The following is a 16,531-nucleotide window of genomic DNA, read 5'->3' as shown; positions in this document are numbered from 1 at the left end:
TGATACTTACATGTTTTGTTTATTAAGAGCTTTACCAGGCACGTTACCCCCATTTATCCTCTATATCCCCCAGAATAACTCTGTAAGGTATGTATACAGTTACTCTCTCCATCTGGCAGGTCAGAATACTGAAGATTGCTCCCACAGCACTGGGAAAGACCATGATGCTGGGAAAGAGTGAAGGCAGAAGTAGGGACAGAGGATGAGATAGTTGGATGGCATCACCAAATCAATGGATATGAGTTTGAGTAAACTCTGCAAGATAGTGAAGGACAGGGAAGCCTGGCCTGTTGCAATCTATAGAATCACCAAGAGTTGGACACGACTGATCAACTGAGCAACGATTAAGGAGAAGGACTCAGGTTCGGGCCTAACTGTAGAATACTTGCCCCAACTATCATATCCAACTATCATAATCATATCATATTCAATACAGTGTCCAACCTTGAGTTCTGGCATTTGTTTAGAGAAAGAAGGATGGAAAAGCCGGGAATGAGATCACCAGAGCTCAGGATTATTGTTGAGGACCCACCTGAAATTCCATCTCTTATGTCTCCCACATTGTCAGGTGGGTTCTTTACCACTGGTTTTAGATTCCTATAAGGTTTTAAGGTTAAAAATTTTAAGGTTAAAAGGGCCTTTATGTCATTTAATTCAGGGGTCCCTAACCTCTGGGATCCAATACCTGATGATCTGAAGTGGAGCTGATGTAGTAACAATAGAAATAAAGTGCACAATAAAAGTAATGTGCTTGAATCATCTCAAAGCCATCCCCCCCGACCAACTCAGATCTGTGGAAAAATTGTCTTCCACAAAACTGGTCCCTGGTGCCCAAGTGATTGGGGACCATTGATTGAATAGGAACCCCAGAGTCTTACTGAGGAGAAAAGCAAGCCCCAGAGAGGCTGCCTTGCCTCAGTTTACCACCTCATCAAGGGGGAAGCTACATTTTTCCATCCTCACCAGCTCTTTCCTCTAGACAACGGGAATGAAAGCAGAGGCCCACAGGCTAACGTAGCCTCCTTAACAACCCTAGTTATTGCCTTGATTGAGCTTCTCTAATCAAAGCACAGCCCTCATAGAAGGGAATTTCCAAAAAGCTGCCTGAGGCTGCTGATCAACAATTCATTTTTAGCATTTCTTTTTAAATCATTCTAAGTCGTTGCACCTGGGTCACAGTGACAGATGAATAAGGGGGTTGAACGGCGACGTTCCGGGCACCAGGTTGGTGAGCCCCCTCTGCCATGTATATGCATGAGCTCGCCATTTGCATAAAGTGAAAAAGCATCGCTCCCATTAATCAGTGCATTCATCTTAATAATTAGTGGCAATAATGTTGAAAAGCGGTGGTCTCCACATCGATCTCTGAGGCACCATGGGCCATTTCTGTTGCAGATGAATGATCATCAAGAGTGACAAGTTGATGTCTTTAGATCGACCACCCCAGTTCCTTGTGCTTTACAGCCTGGCAGCTGGTCAGGAAGCTGGGGTGATTGGTGGGGCTAATGCTGTCCTTCCAACAAGACCAGTAAAAAGGAATGATGTGACACCTGGGATGGGGGCTTAAGAAATAGCCCCTGACCACTTTACGGGGCCCTTTCTCAGCCATGTGCATAGTAAACTAGCCGTAACTGCAAAGCAAGAGGCTATTTGTCATAAAGATTATGACTCTCTGGTTAAGCGCTTGAAAGGCCACCACTTGCACTCAGACCTTCTCCATAAAAGATTGGCTTGGGGTCTGTAATTTGCCAATACTTCTGGGTCAAGAGAAAACCGTTTCATATCAGAAATGTAATAGAATGTTTTAAGGCCCATGGTACAGTGCCAGAAAGGATAGAAGTATTAATAATTTTCATTGGTTTTTTTTTTTTTTAAAGGCCCTATCAGGTTTAAAAAAAAAAAAAACGAAGTCACAAAGGAGTCCACTTGAGGATTTGAAGAGAAACTACAAAGGACTTCATTAATACAAAAGGGGAAGATTAGTCAGAGAACAAAAGAATAAGGAAGGAGGCAGTGATGGAGATAGGAAAGAAATTGTAATAATGTGAGGTGAGAGACCGGCAAGGCAAAACGAGGCAGGAATTAAAAGATAGACTCCTTAACTTTCTAGATCCATGAGATCATCCTGGATATTTCCCCTCTGTGATGAGATGGAGACAAAGTGTGAGTGACAGGGAAATTCAGGTTTTAAATGGAAAAGTTTTCAAAGTGGAACAACCATCAGATTTCCCCTGGGGTCCTGGTTAGCAGAGGGCCATCAGCACAGCATTAGGGTCGATTTGGGAAATTTGATGATACTTATTCTTTTACTTTCTGAGCTTACATTCACCACTAAAGGTTTGAACCTATCTGTGAACATGCATTTTGCCTTCATTAGAAGATGAGGTTTGTATTATCCATGGAAAGTTGATAAAAAGCTCCTAAAGAGAGTGCAGGTGTTTCCAATGGCTGTTTGTTTTCTTAGAGATTTTTCAAATACCACTGTCTTCCTCCTTTTCCCCAATGACATGAAGCGAGTTGTCCAAATCCCCTTCACTGCTTGTTGGGTGTCTCCACTGGCACGTTGGTTGTGAAAGGGAGTGAGCATTGAATCTGGTCAGCGTCTGCAAGCAAATCACTCTGGAGAAAGAAAGGGTTTAATTTATTCAAGCAACTGGCTGTTTTGTACACAACTCGGTGACCTCAGTAATTTTTTTTCCAAGGTATGTGGAGAGTGTGTGTGTGTGTGTGTGTGTGTGTGTGTGTGTGTGTGGTGTTACAAAGAGTTTTGAATGAAACACAACTGATTCAGTTTTCAGGACCAGATAACACAACTCTGAAAACTGAGCACTTTGAGAATTTTTGTTCATTGCTGTACATTCTTTCCTCCTTTTTGCAGCATTGTCTGGTTTTTGTATCTAGAGAGAGGCATTGTTATAGCTCTGTGCTAGGTTTTGAAGGGAAAGAAAGGGTCCAGTTGTAGAACATCTGACACATATGTGAATGAATATCAGGGCTGACACATGTCCTCCTAAATGAAGTTCATAAAGATCAGGTCTTGCACAATCCTTTGAATCCATTCCTGTTCCTCCCTGGAGAAGTGTGTTAGTCCTCAGTCGTGTTCGACTCTTTGCTGTCCCATGGACTGTAGCCCACCAGGCTCCTCTGTCCATGGAATTCTCCTGGCAAGAACGCTATAGTGGGTAGCCATTCCCTTCTCCAGGGGATCTTCCCAACCCAGGAATTGAACCCAGGTCTCCCGCAATGCAGGCAGATTCTTTACCGTCTGAGCTACCAAGGAAGTCCCACCCCCATCCCCACCCCACTGCTGCCAGAGAAAGAGGATGCTATAAAGAAAAGGTTTCTTTTATACAGGTTTGAAACTGAAGAAGGGTGCTGGTCTGTGAAAATAGCATTCCTCAAGAACCCTTACTATGTGGTAACAGAAGGTGAAAGAAGGAGTGCTAATAAGTGAAGGTAGGATTTAGGATCTTTGGTCCCAAGAATTATAGCATTTGGGCCAACAAAGGAGGAACACAGTGAGGGTCATTGTCCATTCTGACCTTAGAAGTAGGTTGGCCCTCCTCAACAAAATGGCCACCTTCTTAGGATGTACTTGTCTTGACTTTAAGCTCTGGACATTTGGCAAGGCTAGCTTGTCCCTGAGTACTCTTCTGCCCAGTGTGTGTTGCTGTTGCTTGTCCCTTCGGCCTACTGCTCCGTGTCTAGAGTGTGCATGGGTGTTTTTAATTGGATTCTCTGAAATGCACTTCTGACACTGATTTGATTACATTATATTCTATCCTGTTATCAAACAAATTTGCTGTCAAACAAAAGATCAATGTTATTGTAATGTCCTATTTGATGGATTAAATAGAGTATTATTCAACTCTTATTAAACAATCAAGAAAAACACACTGGGACACGCTTGCATTTGCAGCTGCTAACAAACACAGTGTATGTGATCTGTGATTAAGAGACAAAGAAGGAGCAGTTATTTTCAGATTAATTAAACAAACAAGTAGGATTTAGGGACCAGGATTTTTAAAACCCAGTACAGTTCTTTGAAACATGTTTGGAAAAGGACGTAATTTACTTTAACTACATGAGTGAACACTTAAGAATATAAAATCTTTTCAGTGACGCAATTCTGGATTAATTGCCCGGAACTATCGCAGCGCCATAAACAAAACCGTTCCAAGGATGGACCTTTCAGAATTTTTTTTTCCTTGTGAGTAAATGTCCATTTAGAGAGCACTTCTAAATTTAGAAGCAGTGTTCATCAATCATTTATAATAAGCGCCGAGTAACTCCACTCTACTGCCTGCCGGAGATCACCCCTCTTGTGGCAAGCGCTCCCCTCAGAGTGCTTGGATCGTGGACTGCCATGCACTCCATTACCAGGGCCTGACCTTTGTGTTTCTCAGACTCTGCTCTCAAGATGCTCAGAGAAAGCAAATATTAAATCAGTAGAAATCTCTGCTTATCTCAGCCTGCCTGGCTCTATATTATCTTTAAATTCCACACCCCCCACCACCACCACCCCTATCTCCAGCTTTACATCCAGTTGGCTACATTCTGGCTCCTTCTGTCTGATGCTGTTTCCGCTAATGGCTGAAGAAATGGAACATTACACCGTTTAACGTGTGTGGGTCACATTAATCACAGAAAATTCTTTTAATGTCTCAGAAGTAACTGTCAAACTGGACATACTGAATCTATTTAAACTAAAGCATGCCATTTTTTATCTACAGTGATCTTTAATTCCCATAAAAGGGTCAAGAAAATGTGATTAAGTGACAGTTTTAAAATGTACTATAATATTAAATAGCTTGATTAAGTGACAACTATAAAATGTAATACAATATTAAGTATCTGGCTATGTCCCAAAAGAACTTTAAAGTATTTTTGAACGGTTTGGGAATTCACTAACCCATAATGGGTTACTAAGGAATTTTTTTTTTGGTAGAGACATAAAAATAGTCGAACTTAAATCACACTAAAAACAAAACAAAAACAACAACAAAAGCTCACAGCATTTACAGATAACATAGAGTTGCAGGGTTTCTCTTTGGGGCCCCAAAACTGAGTTTTTGGCAATATGGAGTGACCATTTTAGTATCCTCACTTTTCCAGTGTTTGATTGGAATTGTATTGCCCATAACACAAAGAATAGGATCAAAAGCACTTGTGGCAGAAAGATCTCATGGCTGGAAGGAAAGGCCACAGGCTGGTCAGTGACCTCTCAGGTTACCTTTAAGGAGCTGATCCTCAGCTCCCCTGTTTCCCAGCTCCTATGGTGGACTCAGGAGGAAACACTCACTGGGCTGAGCTCAAGTCTTCCAACTCACCCGCTCTGTCCAGGAGAGTAAGCCTGAAATATAAGATGGGGCCCATACGTGGGTCCTTGCTGGGTCTGGACTCTCTGTCGGGGGCTGAGGTTGGAAGGACACAGTTTTGTGCAGTGTGCTAGGGGATAAATGAACCAGATGTTCAGGCTAAATGATTTAAAAAGTTTATGCTATTATTCAGATATGGTAACTTTAGCAACTCCTGTGCCCTGATGGTGTGGTCACACCTTAGCCTGGTTTCCCCACGCCCCCTACTCCTGCCAGAAAGCAGAACTTGAGGCAAAGGTTTCTGTGCTGTTATCCTATTGGGGGGCATAACCTCAGTGAGCAGGAGTAAGGGGACAGGAGAGTAACATAGGGAGAAGCAGGAAGAGGACGAAGATGATTTATTCTATCAGCGGCTGCTGCATCCTACTAATTGCTTGATCTTGCTGGACTGGCCCTCTGAAAACTACCTAAAGTGCATAATTGTACAGCCCATCAAGGAGGAGAAAGGAGAGAGTCTTTACCTGCCAGCGCCCATCTGTCACAGGTCAAATGTTTTCCCCACTGTACATCCACTCATCATTCCCAGTTGTATTTGGGTGGGTGCATGGTGGGCTCTTGAGGCATCTCTGTGGCAACAGGGACTCCCCAGGGCACGAGATGGGCCATCAGGTGGAACCTGTGTGCTGTCCACCAGAGCTCATGCACAGCTGGTTCCTACAGTGGTATGAGGAGCAAAGAGAGTGTGGGGGGATCTTTAGAGGCACATAGGAGGGTCCCGATCTGGGTCAGATAGGGGTACTCTGCAGGTAGATTCGCTAGAACATTTCCATCTGCCCCTGCTGAGAGAACCTCAATTGAATTTTGAAGTGTTTTCCTGAGTTGTGTCTCAAGCATAAGCTTTCCTCTCCCTGGAGAGATATGGGCCCAGGCACCATGGGTAAATACACCGTGCTCCTCTGATAATAATAAAGTAGACAGCGAGTCTTGGTGATGCTTAGCAAGTGGCTATGCCTAGACTTGTGAACATAGATCACATGCCCCTTATGAACCTCCCAGTGTCCCAGAGAGGAAAAGATGGATTCTGACTTTTAAGGACACTCTTCAAGAGGAGGATAAAGCACCCTGCTGGATATCACTCTGGGTCCTCCAGTGACAGAGACAAATAGCCATGACACATTTATGTAGGCTCACTCACTCTTTCTCAGGGTGATGATGAGGTTTCACTCGGAAGATCTGCTTGTCTGTCTAATAAATCAGCGAGGAAAGTTTCCCTGATATTTACTCGGGACTTTCTTTCCCGTCTTCATTCCATTCCATTCCTCCAGTTGCTCCCCCTCATACCAGGCTCCATAAATCTCTTCTCTTCCTCCTGCCCCTTTGTCACCCATTAGCCTGCTCCCCCTCTGCCATTGTTTCCCCAGACCATAGATGTAACTCTTCTAATCTTCCCAGATAAATCAGGCTCTCGAATCACTCCTTGTTGCTCTCTCCAGCTCCCTGGAGCTGGGACAGAGGGCTTGAAGCGCCTGGTGCGGACATTTCTTTTATAATAGGCCCTGAAAGGTTGTCAGCTGCAGATAATTAGGATCTCACTTCCCGCCATCGAGCTGTATATATCTTCTGTGCGAAGAACTCCCATCACCTTCAAAAGAATTAACACATGCAGAGGAGATATATGAGGGGGCTGGGTGACTGAGGATGGGCCAGCTCTTCTGGAAGCCAAAACTGCTTCATGATTCCAGTGAGAGAGAAGCACTTTCTCTCAGGAGCAGAACCTGACACTCTTCGCGTGGTTTTATGATTTTATGGTCAAAATCTCATGCCATGAGTCTGGCTTGTGCCACATAGAGTGGTGAGAAGAATATCTTTTAAAGTAAATTACTTTATAATAGTGCTCTGCCTTTAGGCTCCACCCTATTCTCTCTCTCTCCCCAGTGTGCTAAAATTTAGTCTTGCGGTAGAAATTCGAGTATATTTTGTCTGTGGTTTTTATGTTCTGACTCTGATCACTGGCCCGTATCCCTATTAGACAGACCCTTCAGTTTTCTGTAACGATGCCTGAGAAATACCAGAGATGTGACTTCAGGAAAACTGGGTGGGCTGTCAAATGGATGTGACATCAGAACAGTGTTGACCCCCAATGCAGCCTGGCACAGAATAAATTCTTGGGTGAATGATCCATATGATGTCAGTTCAGTTCAGTTGCTCAGTTGTGTCCAACTCTTTGCGACCCCATAGGCTGCAGCACACCAGGCTTCCCTGTCTATCACCAGCTCCTATGTCCATCAAGTCAGTGATGCCATCCAACCACCTCATCCTCTGTCGTCCCCTTCTCCTACTACCTTCAATCTTTCTCAGCATCAAGGACTTTTCTGCGGAGTCAGTTCTTTGCATCAGGTGGCCAAAGTATTGGAGCTTCAGCATCAGTCCTTCCAATGAATATTCAGGACTGATTTATTTTAGGATTGACTGGTTTGATCTCCTTGCAGTCTAGGGGACTCTCAAGAGTCTTATCCAACACCACGGTTAAAAAGCATCAATTCTTCGGTGCTCAACTTTCTTTATGGTCCAACTCTCACATCCAACATGAATACTAAAAAACACATAGCTTTCACTAGATGGACCTTTGTTGTTAAAGTAATGTCTCTGATTTTTAATATGCTGTCTAGGTTGGTCATAGCTTTTCTTCCAAGGAGCAAGCGTCTTTTAATTTTATGGCTGCAATCACCATCTGCAGTGATTTTGGAAGCCAAAAAATAAAGTGTTTCACGGTTTCCACATCTATTTGCCATGAAATGATGGGACTGGATGCCATGATCTTAGTTTTCTGAATGTTGAGCTTTAAGCCAACTTTTTCACTCTCCTCTTTCACTTTCATCAAGAGGCTCTTTAGTTCTTCTTCACTTTCTGCCATACGGGTGGTATCATCTGCATATCTGAGGATATTGATATTTTTCCTGGTAACCTTGATTCCAGCTTGTACTTCATCCAGCCCAGCATTTCGCATGATGTACTCTGCATATAAGTTAAATAAGCAGGGTAACAATATATAGCCTTGACGTACTCCTTTCTCAATTTGGAATCAGTCCGCAGTTTCATGTCCAGTTCTAACTGTTGCTTCTTGACCTGCATAGAGATTTCTCAGGAGGCAGGTCAGATGGTCTGATATTCCCATCTCTTTCAGAATTTTCCACAGTTTATTGTGATCCACAGAGTCAAAGGCTTTGGCCTAGTCAATGAAGAAGAAGTAGATGTTTTTCTGGAATTCTGTTGCTTTTTCGATGATCCAGCAGATGTTGGCAATTTGATCTCTGGTTCCTTTGCCTTTTCTAAGTCCAGCTTGAACATCTGGAAGTTCTCGGCTCACATAATGTTGAAGCCTAGCTTGGAGAATTTTGAGCATTACTTTGCTAGCATGTGAGATGAGTGCATTTGAGCGGTAGTTTGAACATTCTTTGGCATTGCCTTTCTTAGGGATTGGAATGAAAACTGACCTCTTACAGTCCTGTGGCCACTGCTGAGTTTTCCAAATTTGCTAGCATATTGAGTACAGCACTTTCACCGCATCATCTTTTAGGATTTGGAGTAGCTCAGCTGGAATTCCATCACTTCCACTAGCTTTGTTCATATATGACCTCAAGGTGTATCAAATTTGGTGGCTGGGATAATAGAGTAGGGGAAGCCTAGTGAGACAGTTCTGGGATCCTCCCCATACTTCTATCAGAGCAGATTTATTTTTAATCATGCTTTGTATTCGTATTCCATGTATGGTTTTGTATTTTAAAAGAGGGGGAATAAGTTAGAAAACTTCTGATTCCATCACCTTGTACATGACTGAAGGAGCCCAGGTATGAAAGTAACATGGCTTGTTGGTACTGAGCCAAAGTTAAAATTGTTGTTCAGTCATTAAGGCATGTCCAACTCTTTGTGACCCCATGGAGTGCAACATGCCAGGCTTCCCTGTCCTTCACTATCTCCTGGAGTTTACTCAAATCCATGTCCATTGAGTCAGTGATGCTTTCTAACCATCTCATTCTCTGCCACCCTCCTCTTCTTTTTTTGCCCTCTGTTTTTCCCAGCATCAGGGTCTTTTCCAATAAGTCAGCTCTTTGAATCAGGTAGCCAAAGTATTAGAGCTTCAGCATCAGTCCTTCCTTCCAGTGAATATTCAGGGTTGATTTCCTTTAGGATTGACCTGTTCATCTTGGGTGGCCCTGCACGCCATGTCTCATAGCTTCACTGAGTTATGCAAACTCCTTTGCTATTCCAAGGCTGTGATCCATGAAGGAGGAAAATTTAGAATACAGGACCCCAAATCCCTGTTTTCTTCATCTTTTTTCTACCACTGTGTTGCATCATTATCTTCATAATTATGTTCTTGAGTACTGTATTGGAGTCATTAAGAAACAGGCCTGTATATTCCCTATATTCCCAGGGAATAATGCAGATAATGAAGTGCTGTCTGTGGTCTGAGGTGCTCCCGCTGACCTGTGCACTTAAAGTGACTTTTCTGGTGGTGGGGACAGCTGTACACTGAGTTGTCGTCATGATCACCATCATCTGAGAGATGACTGGTGAGTCTCAGGGGTGTGACCTTTGACCATGAACCTCAGCAAAGGGGACTGATGTCTTGAGGAAGAAAGCAGTTTGGCCTCAGCCCCATCAGAGTCACTGCTGGAGCTAAGCATAGATTTCAGAGCTAGATTGGAACTTGGCCATGTTCCCCTCAACCCACACTGCCCCCACCCCAGCCCAACCTGCTCCTTTTAAAGCTGAGGATATTGAGGCCCAAAAGGTCAAGTGGTTTTCCCATACAGAGGAGGAGGAATTTCAGGGCTGATGGGTGACAGGCATTGATGTTTGTTTCTTGGCTGGATGGAGCTCAGTTTGTCCATTTTCCTTCTTCTCTTTCCATCAGGACCAGTCCAAGACAGTGATGTTGGTAGAGGCACCTGCCCTGCAGACTAGAACTCCCCATGGGCCAGCTGTTCCAAGGCCTAGATGGGAGAGAAAAGGAGGCTTGCAGGAAGTTATCAGGTCTGCTTGATTCTCACCCCAATCAGTGTCTTGCCCCTGGGTCTTATCTGAAATAGAGATGGTGGTTTGGCCTCATTATGCTAACTCACTTTTATTATTTCCTTTAATTCAAGTACGTGGGTGAGGAGGAAGTGTTAGTCACTCAGTTGTGTCCGACTCTTTGCAACCTCATGGACTGTAGCCTGGCAGGCTCCTCTGTCCATGGGATTCTCCTGGCAAGAACGCTGGAGTGGGTAGCCCTTCCCTTCTCCAGGAGATCTTCCTGACCCAGGGATCAAACCCAGGTCTCCTACATTGCAGGCAGATTCTTTACTGTCTGAGCCACTGGAAGAAGGAGTGTTATTTATTGGGTACCCTGGCACCCCAAGGCCCAACATTCTACTTAAACTTATATCACCAGCTGTCTATTGACTGGCACCTCTGTGAATCTAAATGAGCTTCCCTGTGGGGTATGGAGCCAGCTGGAATCGTTCTTAATAAGAAGCCCAGTGGTTGGCATCCTTCGTTGAAATGGGTGAAGACCAAAGTCATAGTAGGTTTTGACAGAGATTCTTTCTCTAAGCAGGGTTTTTAAAAACATCTCTAAGAGTAAAACTTGAAACAAATGGGAGACCTTGTTCCCACCAGGACTTAAAATACCAACATATGTATCAAAGAATCTATTCAATTTGATAAGCCAGTTCAAAGTGACCAGGAAATAGCAAGAAGAAGCCGGGCCTGGAAACCAGTACTTGATGTTTGGAGAATGTTAAATACCATCTGCACGTGGGTTGTTCTCCAAGATCCTTTATTTCTTTTTAGAAATTCACAGGGCTTTCTCTGATTAGGACAAGGTATCACATGAAAAAAGCAAAAACGGAGTCCACCTACCAACAATGCACTCTGGCCACAGAGATGATGGACACGGCAGGGCCGCTTTGAGGGCAGGAGCAGAGGGGGCAGCTCATTAGGGCAGAGAGGTCTCTGCCAAAAACATGCTGCTGCAGAAAGAAAGCCACTTCTTATTCTTGGGAAAGGCAATGATTTTAAAGGCGTTTCCTCTTCTGGAAGGATACTAATAACACCTACCTCACTGGGTTGATGTCAGGGTAACGTGAGGGAATTATAGTCAACACGTAGTTAACAGGAAAATGCTGTGAAAATATAACATAGGATGAAAAGAGGTGGTTCAAAACCCCGAAAACACCATAGCACCCTGAAAAATTGGGTTGTACATGTTGGCATGTTGTATGGTATTCTGTGAACTGATGTGTCCAAGGCCTCTGGGTTTGCCTTCCTCTTTGTACCTCCATAGAAAGTACAAAGGGGGAATACCGCTCCTTCTGAGGGTAGACACCAGCTCTGAATGGCTCTGGCATCTAAAAAAGTAAACTTACTAAGATCCAACAATGTACCGGTCACTCACTGCATAGCACCCAGCCTTCTACCATTCTCAGAGGAGCACCTCCTGAAGCCCCCTGAAGATGGGAAGGGTGCCCTGTAAGTGTGGGTGGCTGTAAGGGGCCGGTTCCCCTGCCCCAGCTCTGAGGTTTCTGCCCAGCCATGGAAAAACTAGAGAAGCATCTGACAGAAGCATCTGACTTATGGCGGGATGAGTGAGGAGGATCTCACTCGACTTGATATCCACATCAGATCACAGCAGGGGGCACTTTAGTCTTTTGCCTAGAGACTAGCTTGGGTGTTGATTAAAATTGAATTAAAATATTAGTAACACTGAATAAAGATAGGGCATCTCCCAGAATTCAGATATTTATTCATTCAACAGATAATTTATTGAGCATCTAGTTTGTATTGATTTCTAGATGGGAGTTGGGAAGACACAGCTGTGAAGGGGCACAGGAGCCCCCGTGGGCAGCATTTCCTAGTGAGATGACAAGAATGCAGGTGCCCTCTCACACCAGGGCATGACTTGTCCCTCCCACAATCCCTTCAGGGTGCTGGTCTGTGCTTCTCCTTAAGTAGCAGAATCTGGATGGCTTGATTCTGACATCTAAGGCGTAAGATGTTTTATGTTCTTGCCTGTCATCCCATGTGTTCCTTTTGCCTTTTTTTTTTTAAATCAAAGAAAATTATTTACTTTCCAGTGCCATTTTAACTTGTTACTAGCTAGCATCTGGCCTGGGTGTTTTCCATTAGCAAGAAAATTCAGGAGGCTACAGAAGGAAATACCTACAACTGAGCAGCAGCGAGAGCGCCACTCCATTCCCTCGCCAGACAATGTGTCTTGCATTTCTCCAGTGTAAATAAAATGATGATTCAAAGAATGTTCCCCATTAATGAGTATCTGATTTAGAATAAAATAAAATCCATGCTGGGAAGTTGATGAGCTTGATTTTGCTGAATTGCTTCTAGCAGGCAACTTATATTTATGGGTCCTTTCCCTTTGACAATTGTCACCAATCGTCTGCAGTTCTTTCCGCCAAGTGGAAAGGGAGAGGCTTGCAGGTTGATTGTAGTTCCCTGTAACTAGAGGCGACGTTTGAAAGCTCCAAGCTATTGAAAAGGTAGGTGATTATTAAAATGTAATGTGTTTCTGTTTTCCTGATTATGACCTCCTGGTCTTGCAATTTGCTCCCAAGCACGTGCCAAAAGCTGGAACACAGGTGGTGATGCGTCTTCCCAGCTCGGGGAGGGTTTTAGACCATATTAACCACCTACTTGTTCACCTTTCCTTATTGTTTTCTGCAGTAGACACACTGAAACATTAAGATACAGGGAGAGAGAGCTGGAAGGTTATCTGGTTCCTTTAATGAAGGAGGAAGGAATATGGTGAGAGAAAGACAGAGAGAGGAAGGATTGGAGGGAGAGAGAAAATAGCACACAATTAATCAGAGATAACACTTAAAACAATTGCTGTGGAAGGGTATTTCCCAGAAAAGCAATAGAGTCCATTCTGAGCACATACTCCACTTACATTAAGCACGCATTAAAATTAGTGGCAATTTGCTTCTGCACACTCTCTGTTTGGTTCCTAGTCTGGCTCCAGCTTGCACTCCAGCAAGCTTGTTCAGATGGAAATGACTGCATCTATTATGGAGAGTAGGAATCATGGTCAAGTGAGAAAACAGTTTTCCTGGAGATAAATGATGGGTGCCCTGCACAAATGACTGGGACCCACCGTCAGCAGGACACCCACACAGTGCTTTCTAAAAGAGCTGATGGAAACAATCAGCTAATTTTCCTGTCTAGGCTGTTGAAATCAGGCAAACGGGGGCAGTTTAAAGAGCAAGGAGCTCTGTAGCTTGATCACTATGTGAAGTTTCTTTTCTTGTGGACACTCTATTTCTCCATCTATACAGTGGAACTAATACCTGTGTCAAAGGAATAAATAAAATAATGTTCCTAAGCATGCCCAATGATTCCTGGCAACCTGCATGAAGCATGCCCAATGATTCCTGGCAACCTGCATGTGCCAGGTATAGAGAAGTGATACTGTTAGTTATGAGGTTCACTCCAAGGGATAGTTTTAAAACTCTGCCCTTTGGTATTTCATTAACAGACAGTTCAGAAATTTAAACTAGGGCAGACTCTGAGAGAGAACATATTCTACTCCATGTAGGATGTGTCTAGAGAAACAAAACAAAAGAATTTGTGGCCTAAGCCTCCTGCTTCGATGGCTGTTTCCTATTCATATGCTTACAGGCCGTTTATTTGATGATTGATGTATGTTCATAAATCCCAGCCCCAGCACTCCTTCTAGCCCTCCTGCAAAGCAGTATCAAATTAAAAGTTACCACAAAGTTCTCCCTTCTGAATTGGGCAAGGTATACACAGAGTTAGACCTTTCATTTAAATGCAGGTAGACACTAAGACTGAGTGACTACAGACTTAAAGAATCCACAATGCTCCCTCTGGTTCAGGTCCGATGTCCTCATATACCAAGGACAGGGTCTGATCCCATAGGAGACTCTTCTGCAGATCTGGGTGGGAGTCATGAGGTCCTCTCAAGTTTCACGTGCGTCCCACTTGACAGCTCAGCCCTGCCCGACTATACATTGTGACTGCCACGGGGAGGTCGGAAATCCTGCCAAAGAGCATCAACACAGGCTCCGAGAGAGAAGGCACATACAACAAAAGCCACCGCCGCCATGAAATTGGATCCGTCTCTGCCCCTGTGGGGCTAAGTGGCAGTTGAGTGTGCTTATAAATGGCATAAATCACTTGCAGAACCTCAAGGAGCAATTAACTCAGATTGAAAATAGCTGCTGAGATTTCACCTCCTTGTGCATTTATGTCCCTTCGCTTCAGTTTTTAGTTTTGAAAAAGGTAGCGTTAACATTGTTTTGAGGGCCAACTTGCCAGCAAAGTCTTTAGCTGTGGCATCTGTTTCACATCCCATGCAATTTGAATATTCACAGGTTTGCCTTTTAAAAATAATTGTATAGTTATTAAAAGGACAAATGAAATAGAAGCTAACTGATTCTTTTTGAGACATCAACCTGGCAATGTAGAGTCATTCAGATGGTTTCAGTGCAGAGGAGGGAATAGGTAGATAGATAATGGACAATAGATAGATGATAGATAGAAGGGTAGATAGGTAGGTAGGCAGATAGATGGATAGATGAAAGCCTCAGAAGAATCTTGCCAGCCTAGAAAGAAACCAGGCTGGCAACAAAGAAGACTTTCTATGTCTCTTTAGATCCACCTGCAGTCCTGTGGCTCCTTCACTTTACATTGGATGAGGCATCAATCGCTCAGCCATTGGGAAGCACAGGAGGAGCCTATGAAAAATGATGAGAAGTAGAGAGTTCATAAAGAACTATGCCAAGAGCTGTTACCTTTCTTTCTTTCTTTCTTTTCTGAAAGAGTACTTTAAGCTTTTTTAAAAAAATATAAAAAAAATTTAAGTTTATGGAAGGAAATGTGGAAAATACAAGAAATATCTTAAAACATTAAGATGATCTCTAGCTTTTCTTCCCTACATTTTGATGCCTTTCTTTCCAACTGGAAAGACCTCATACACAACTGCACAGGGAGTGAGCAGGAAGCGGGTCAGAACGTTCAGAGGAGTGGGTGAGGTTCAGGATCTGCAGGCTTCTCAAGGCTGGAGCCCCAGGGGCTCTCTGCTCTGTCCACGTCTCCTCCAAAGGAGGATACTTAGAGACCACGATCCTCCCATAGTCCTATTCCTTAAGTTCTGAAAGTCTGTATAAGCAGATGTAGTTGCTCCAGAGGTAGGGGGAGGCAAATCTAGTATCTACTCTGTTTTGTTTCTCTGTTTTCTTCTTTCAGAGCCCTGTGAGATCCTCTCTTTGTACACTCTTTACTTTCCATGTGGCATCCCCCAAAAGCCCCTCTCTTACAATGGGAGGAATGCTCTGTTAGAAAAAGCACAGAACTGGGGAGTGCTCAGCTTGCCTCATACTTAGCTGTGTGATCGTGGGCAATTTTCCTCATCTCTCCAGGGGGTGGGGGTCAATGGCTCTTATATGTGGACAGGAGAACAGAAGCATGTCATAATCACCTAGGGAACTTTTTCAAATTAATAAGAAAACAAGATCTGTAACCATTCACCCAAGTCAAGCCCTTGGTGATTCACCGGGAGTGTGGTGGGAGTGGGCAATGGGGCTGGGGCAGCAACAGGTAGGGACATGGCCACAGCAGCTGGGAGTCCACAAACTTGAGGGGAGGATACTCATCCTCACTTCTGCTTCTGTGAAGCAACATGTCACTAGACAACCCCCAGCACTAGCCATCCGAGAGATTCCTGGGAGGAGAAAAGTGCTGCTGTGAATTGAGGGAGTAAACAGCCAGCTCACATTCCACTTTCTGTTGCTGTGCAATGTTTTGCCTAGAGACACTGACCACAAGGGAAGGAACAAGCCCTTTCTTCTGTCCTCTGGCTTTGTGTTCATCAAGAAAACTATTTTTTGACTCCAGTTTTGAACTTTCTATCCAGAAAGGGTATACCTTAGTATTGTGCTTTTTCCCCTGTGCTAAGTTTTTTAAGCTATCCATCTCCTTTCCCTATTCAGTGGGGTTGATGAGAGCTAAACTGTAGAGATCCTCCATATCAAGCCAGATAAATGCCTGTGTGATGCTACTAAATGGATAGCATTAGTGATGAGCAAAGGCCAGGAACCACATGCACCTTTTCCCACATTATTTTGGGTCCCTTATAAAATTCTCATGCCAGCATGAGTGTAAGTTTTTCATTTAAATGGAAATGCCCTCTG

At 43.8% G+C, this 16,531-nt stretch overlaps 1 protein-coding gene across 2 annotated transcripts in view; it reads left to right on the top strand.

Moving 5' to 3' along the window:
* The window catches only part of LOC145544390 (uncharacterized), a 475,872-nt gene that overhangs the window by 358,624 nt on the left and 100,717 nt on the right, over nucleotides 1-16,531 (top strand). The gene's annotated exons all lie outside the window — the stretch shown is intronic.

Source organism: Giraffa tippelskirchi, chromosome 4, assembly GCF_054371585.1.
Source record: "Giraffa tippelskirchi isolate mGirTip1 chromosome 4, T2T-mGirTip1v1.2.pri, whole genome shotgun sequence".
NCBI lineage: Eukaryota > Metazoa > Chordata > Mammalia > Artiodactyla > Giraffidae > Giraffa > Giraffa tippelskirchi.
The sequence above is the reverse complement of the archived record's forward strand: the minus strand, read 5'-3'. Positions and strand labels throughout refer to the sequence as shown.